Source organism: Fukomys damarensis, unplaced genomic scaffold (genome assembly GCF_012274545.1).
Source record: "Fukomys damarensis isolate Sample0158 unplaced genomic scaffold, DMR_v1.0_HiC HiC_scaffold_4, whole genome shotgun sequence".
Classification (NCBI taxonomy): domain Eukaryota; kingdom Metazoa; phylum Chordata; class Mammalia; order Rodentia; family Bathyergidae; genus Fukomys; species Fukomys damarensis.
This window is the reverse complement of record NW_022900916.1, coordinates 69,180,815-69,187,910: the sequence shown is the minus strand read 5'-3', so window position 1 is coordinate 69,187,910 and position 7,096 is coordinate 69,180,815. Positions and strand designations below refer to the sequence as shown.

The 7,096-nt window shown below is 47.5% G+C and overlaps 1 long non-coding RNA gene across 1 annotated transcript; it reads left to right on the top strand.

Annotated features, from left to right (window-relative positions):
* Positions 1-1,986: 1,986 nt before the first annotated feature.
* Positions 1,987-3,110, top strand: LOC104849185. The gene is made up of 3 exons (XR_776664.3): positions 1,987-2,195; positions 2,273-2,388; positions 2,750-3,110. It is a non-coding gene; the product is annotated as an uncharacterized LOC104849185 (long non-coding RNA).
* Positions 3,111-7,096: the final 3,986 nt, after the last annotated feature.

Genomic DNA, 7,096 nt, shown 5'->3' with positions numbered 1-7,096 from the left:
TTTTTTTTTTTTTTTTTTTTGCTTCTCTGTACTTTGAAAGCTCCTCAACTTGTTCAATTCCACAGGTTTATAGCTAGAGGAGAAATTGCCTCAGAATGAATCTGGCCTTGATTTTCACCTGTAGCTGACCTGCACGAGACTCTGTTTGAACTGTGATCTTTTGAGTTGGTGCTGGAACAAGGCAAGACCTTTGGACTGTTAGGATGGGCTATGTTTTGAGTAAATATATTTTGCAAGTGTGAATGATATAAATTTAAGGCCCAGGGTCAAAATGTTATGGTTTCAAAGTTCAGGGATTGGAAACTTGGTCTGTGAGGAGAGAATACTATTATTCTTTCCCAAAGAACAGTATAGGAATACTAAGATCTTGTCAGAATAGTATCACATTTATTTTTGTATGTTATTGTTGGGTTCCATGCCTGATGTGTATAAGGTGCTCAGCAAAGGCTCACTGAATAGAAATTGCCCAGGATCCCACAAGTCCATGGCAATGGCGAGACCGTCTATGTGAGCACCTAGCTCTGCCTGCAGGGACGAGTCTTCTTGGAACACATCTTATACCTGTGGTCCATCATAGGTGTGGCTTCTCCAGGAAGAGCCAAGAGCCTTTCTTTCTCTTCTAAAATTCTATATTTTCATGACAATGCTAAATATTATAATTACCAGATAAATGTATAGATAATTCTTGTAGAAAGAAAATGTCAAAAATCTTAGGGAAAGGAACATTTTAAAAAATGAATTTCATTGTTCACAGATAACTGCTTGTCAGACTTTGGGTACACCCTTCCAGGTGTTTTTTCTACACATATGTATCTAACTATCCATGTATAAATTACTTAACTAAACTGTGACTATCTAGATGATACTTTTTATAACCTGCTTTCTAATTGAAAATATATTATGAGCTTGCTGCCCTGTGGACAAGTATAGTTGTGCATATGATTTATAATAGTTACGTATAGTATCATGCCATTGTCTAGTTGACCATAATTTGTTTAGCCATTTTAAAAAATATTGTTGGCAGATTGTTTCTATTTTTGTAATTATAAATAATTCCAGGACAATGTTGACACAATTCCATTTCAAATAACATTTAGGAGATGGGTTTCTAGCTCAGTGGTTCTACCACCTGCCTTGTAAGCACAAGGTCGTGAGTTGGATCGCTGGTACCAAAAATAAATAAATAATAAATAAATAAAAAATAAGAGTATATGTTTTTAAGGAGACTAAGAGGCAGAGGGAAGGGAGGGGGAGGGAGGGGAGGGGAAGGAGTTGAAGAAAAAGAATAAAGGGAAGTAAGATGTGTTGTGTTTACAAAATTTAGATTCCTTATTCCTGTCTCCTTTTCTTCTTTCCCTGAGTGTCTGGAGTCGGTTGCAGTTTGAAGGGAAAGGATGAGCCCTTGCCTGTCTCCCCCAGCTGTTGGTTATCTGAGAGCACTGTCACCAAAACGGAGAAGGGGAGATCTTGTCTTTTCTGCTGTGTCTCATTCATTCCTTTCACATTCTCTTTATCTCCTTGTCTTTACTTGGTTTAACTCAGAATCGGGCTTCTGCATGGCCAGACACCTGGAGAACCAGGAAACAAAGGAAAGAAAAAGTCTAAACAGTGCAAAATATCCAAGTAAGAACCCATGCTTTTAACTGTTAACCAATCATCGAAAATTAAGATTCCAGCAGTCTTCCTGGATTGCTTCTGGATGCTCAAGACGCTCCTGCCATCTGGAAGGGTTGCTTGGTATCTCAAATTTCATGACTTTTTTACCCTTTCCCAACATTTCCAGAAACCCAAGAAATCCTGATATGCTTGTTTTCTCTGAATTTCAGTTAGCATTGGGGCAGCTGAGGACAGGGTTGCTTGAAGAGGGGATCTGATGAGAACTCAGCTCCATCTGGGTCTTGTGTCAGGCGTGACCATTGGCTAGGCTGTCCCACCTTCTTGCCCCTCTGCTTTGCCTTGTGAGTCTGCTCTCTTGCCCAGGTTCTTCCCTGCTCAGAGCTCCACTCAACATGAGGGTAGGACTAGCACTGTCAACTTCCTACCGCTGTGAAGGATTACCACTGAGAGCGCAGTGTGCTTGGGGAACACCACGTATGATCAGTACTGTTCCTGAAAGTATGGGATGGGGATCTTCTTGGCTGTCCCTTCCTGCTGACCTTCTCTGGAAAATGAAGACAGGTGTACACATTTTACAGGTATCATAACAGGAGCTTCTATTTTAGTGTTGGCCAAAGCTCTACAGCAGCAGGTTCCAACGTCACATGTTCTCCAGCCTCCTGGACTGACACTTAAGGAGTGATTTAGAGACCCTGAAGAGCCACACACCCAGAGAAGGCATGGAGATGCCCGCCGGAGAAAACAAGCCATTATTCTGCCAGGGACTTGCAGGTGTGAGAGTGCCACGCCGCATTTTAAACCAACAAAATACTCCATGAAAGGGCAGTTCCCTCTCAAGGTCCCCACCAGTAAATAAGAGTCTTTTGCTCTTTACCATGCCCCATCTTCTCCCCACCTTTCCACCTTTCCTTCCCCAATGGTTTGGGGCAGCTGAATGGGTGGTGGTGGGGGGCAATTTTAAGTCAGGGAAATAAAGGAGTCACTCAGAAGCTCTGCCCTGTAAGGTTGCTGCCTACAGCAGCCTTAGGCTGGGGAAAGGGGAAGCTTACTTTCTAAATGAAGTCCACAATTTGATTACTACACTGGAATTGGATATACAATAAAGCACACAGACATTGTTTTATTTCCTCAGGATGAACAGGAAAACTACGATGTCCATTGAAGATTATTCCTAGAACAGGTCCAGAACTGGCCAGGAGGCAGGTTTAAAAAGTCAGTGGGAAAGTATCACTTGTTGATTTGAGAATGCAAGTATTCCTCTTCCAACAAGCAAGCTACATTATCTATCTGAAAACAAATTTCAGCCTGAAGTGGACATTAGAATTCTTCCTTTCCATTATGAAAGGACCGTTGTTTCCATACCTACAACATAACTGTGTCCAAGAACCTCACACTTTCTAATAGCATATTTATAATAAATCTTGCCACAGTGTATCTCTCATGACGCTGCAGAAACACAAGAAGGCATTTGTTTTTGTTATCAGGAAACCCCTCCCAGCATCAGAGTAGATCCCAGACATCCAGGAGCGGCGCAGCTGCTCGTGTCGAGCTATCTGTGACCACATTCTTCCCTTCCCGAGCAGACACGCGCAGTCACTCCTGTGAGTAGTAGTGTGTTACGTGTACTTGCAGGGCCGGCTCGGTGACATCCGACAGTCTCCTGTTGTCACTTACTCTCGTGCTTGGGAGCAGCTGGGGTCAGTGGCTCTCGCCTGGACTTCACAGGGAAGCTCTGCGCCTGTGCTGGGCTGGCCTGTGCCTGTGATTTGCAGATGGTCTGCTCAGCTCAGCAGGACTCAGCCGGCTGGCTCTGCTTCTCTGTGGATCTGGAGTGGCCCTGCGTCAGGCTGCGGTGGGCTCGGAGCACAGTGTCACTGTCTCATGGTCTCTCGGGGACCAGCAAGCTGGCCGGGACACCTGCTCATGATGACAGAGAGGGCAAGTGCAAGCGCGTGAGGCCTCTCAAGGTCTAGGCTGAGAACTGGTACGTTGTCGCTTCTGGCCACCGTCCCTTAACTAGGGCAAGTCACACGTCCACGTTCAAAGTCACAGGGAAGGAACAGGGCTACAGCAAGTTTCATTGTAATGCGGGAAGACAAGCGTATCACGAGAACTGGAGCCCAGAGTGCAGCCTGCCACAGGCAGACCCCCAGGGGAGAGGAGGGCGGGAACTCCGTAGCGCTCTCTGGAGACGCAGCGGCGCCCATCATTCCTAGGCTGTTTGCTTGTCCCTCCGTGTAGATCGGCCTTGGGTACAGTAGTCACACAGGCCGCACCGAGGGAGGACAGGCTGAGCCTGCTCAGGGAAGGAAAATTCAGGGCCTTTTCCATTTGCTTCCTTTGGTCAGTGAGCAGGGGCTTAGGATTGAGGAGCCAGCTTTGTAATTCTGGCACTCCTACCATTTGTCCTGTCCTCCTAGTGTAGTTATTAGCAGAGCAGCAAGCACCGTGGAGGATGGTCTGGGCCTGGAGATGAGAGAGCTGTCTGGTCACCCACTAATGCTTCGGCAGAGGAGGACCTGGGGAGACCTGGTGACTGTGCGCAGAGGCAGCGAGGCCTGGGAGGGAAGCAGAGAGGGGAGAGATCAACGGATGAAATCACCGTTATTCCAGGAGCAGTTGGGAGACAGCTTTGTGGGTCATTTGATAGAGTCTTTACCTTAACAGTGCTGTGACAGGCGCCACAGCCGGGAGTAACCTCTCTCCCTGGGGAACAGGATGGTACCCGGATCAGGGAAGCGCCTGGTCTGGGTGGTCAGTCTCGCGACTCACAGCTGAGGTGCAGGGGCTGCTGTGGAGAGGGTTTTGTTCACGCGCTTGCCCTGCTTCCGCTTCTCACCGAGCCCCAGGCACAGCAGAGCCGAGGTGGCAGGTGTGTGCCGAGGGCCTTCTCAAGCTGGACAGGCAAGGACCGCGGGTGGGATCGTCTCCGGAGGAGCCAGGCGGTGCTTCCAGTCCATCTCCCTTCCTGCTCCTTCTGCAGTGTCACAGGGAGGCTTCCCGACCGCCCATACCAAAGCGTCTTTCTCAGGTTTATTTTTCAGGGCAAGGGCAACTCTGCCTTCCCCAAATCCCAAACATCGCTGCAAAGCTTTTGCCTGTGCAGGAGTGAGGTGTGGTCCCCTGTGCAACAGCCTTCTCATTCCCAAGAAATAAATACATTCACGGGCTCTGAATTTCACCATCATCTCTTCTAGGCCAAACATAGGACAGGGTTACCATGGCAACTGTGGCAGATTTAGGACACAGAGGATATTTGGGTCCTGCTGCATCTTTGGCCAAGACTTAAGCTATGTGACAATGCCAGTGTTGTAACTCCGACTGTGTGTCTCCCTGCACAGTTCAAAGCATTTGGGTTACTGTCTCTTTCCATATACTTGGTGCTTTGTTTTCTATCCAACTCTCCAAAGGAGAAAGTTTTATGGATATCCATTTGCTGGGCCAGCAGTAGAAGAAAACGTGTGTGTGTGTGTGTGTGTGTGTGTGTGCGCGCGCGCACGCGCACGCACCATGCTGTGTGCTGTTACCCTCTCTAACCTCTCCCGAAGTTATCCCTGCCACCTTTGGCAAGACCCACTAGGAGAAGACAGGTGAGTAGAGGACTTTGGGTGTCAGTGGCTGAGTGAGGGGTAACCTTGGATGGGTTTCTCAAAAGTATTTTTTAAACTCATGCTTCTCTTTTGGGACAACTGGAGGAAATTTGAATATCTGAAAACCAATTGACTTGGAAGGCAGTGACCATTAATAGACCGGATAGAAGATGCACGAACATGTTGGGAGTATTGCTTTCTGGTTGTGAGAATATGATGGATTTGTTTTTGATTTGTGCTCAACTGTTTTTACAATCCACATACACTACATTTACAATGATGAAATTATTTTATAAAAAAAAGAGAAAGTCGATGTGGTCTTTAGTGGCTATTAAAATTCCCAAACAGTTAGCATTTGTGACTAAAAATAAATCACAGCAGTAAGACAATGTTCTTCCCTCTTTTCACACTACTCGGGAATTCCTGGAAGTTCTGATTTGCTTCTCCTTCAGATACAACTCTGAGTGTATTCCAAGTGGGAAACAGCGGAGATGACAGGGATATTGCTGCTCCATCAGGATTTCTCACCCCTTCCTCCAGGAGCTGGGGATCCTTTGTCCATGATGAGATAACTCACACAAACCACTCTTCTAAGTGTGACAGCCAGTGAAAATGTCCTCCAGTCCTGTGTCTTTTGGGGCCAGAGCATTAGTATCATCTGACACTAACAAGAGCACGTCAAGACATCAGAAATGCAAGCTCCGTGCTGGGCACTCAGTGCAGGCCTGCATTTTGGCGAGGTTCTGAGGAGATTCAGACACACAAGAAGCCTGGAGATACACCATTTAGGTCAAGAAGGTTCCCCAACATCTTGGGCATGCAGAGGTGGCCTTTCAGAGTGTGGTGAGGTCATGGAGTACTACGCCCACTGGTGGGCTGATCACCTGGCGAATGCAAGGCTGAGTGCACAGTTGGGAGGTCGGTCCTGCTGGGGAAGAATGGGTCTCTGGTGGCGTGTCTTGAAGGATCGTCCCTTTATCCTCTCCTCCTTTCTCCCTCTGCTTCCTGACTACCATGATTAAGCAGTTTTCTCTCTGCCCTCTCCCTCGGCCATGCTTTTTCTGTCTTGGAGCCAGAAAACCTTGAACTATAGCCTTGAGCTGAAATAGACTTTTCCTCCTCTAAAGTGAGGGTGTCAGGTATTTTGTCCCAGGTGTGAGGCAAGTGACTAAGATACTACCCTTCAGGCCTGAGCATGTGTCTTCCTTTCCAGGCATCAGAGGCCCAGGAATTTATGGCGATAGCTCATACCTGATCAGACCCATAGTACACCCAAGACAGGTGGGAAGAGCCCCACACTCCCGACAAGGTACTTTTTATTTAATTTTTCTTACTTCCATTGGCTACCCCAAGTAACTGATAGGCATTTGCAGCTACGTCAGCAGCCCCATGGCTCCTACTAGAGACAATTGCTTTGGTTGCAGTAAGATTTTGTCACGGGTCCGTCCCAGATGACCCTGTCCCCTGTCCCAAGCCTCTCTGGATGACTCTGTCTCTCTGCACCTTTCCTCAATCACTCTCTGCCCTGCCCATGACTTCACTGCCTGTGAAGCCTCTCCACAGATGAGACAGGTCAGTCCGTATGCCGTTCCCCTTCGTGCTGTAGCATAAATCCTCATGAAGCCTCCTTGGGCTGGCACAGTTTTACCCACCCATGGTTTCTATCTTGAGTGTAAGAAGAGGGTGGGCTGGAACACCAGCAGCACTGGCGGCAGCCAGTAGCCAGAGGTTGAGGATAATGGAGGACTGCATGGCAATGCCCGAGGTGTAGCTTCATACAGAGAGACGATGGCCCATTCCACTGACAGCACAGAGGATCCCAAGAAAATGGATTCAAGAACTAAGCTAGAAAGAAAGTTCTGAGTAGGCCCATGCATCAGGGAGGCCGA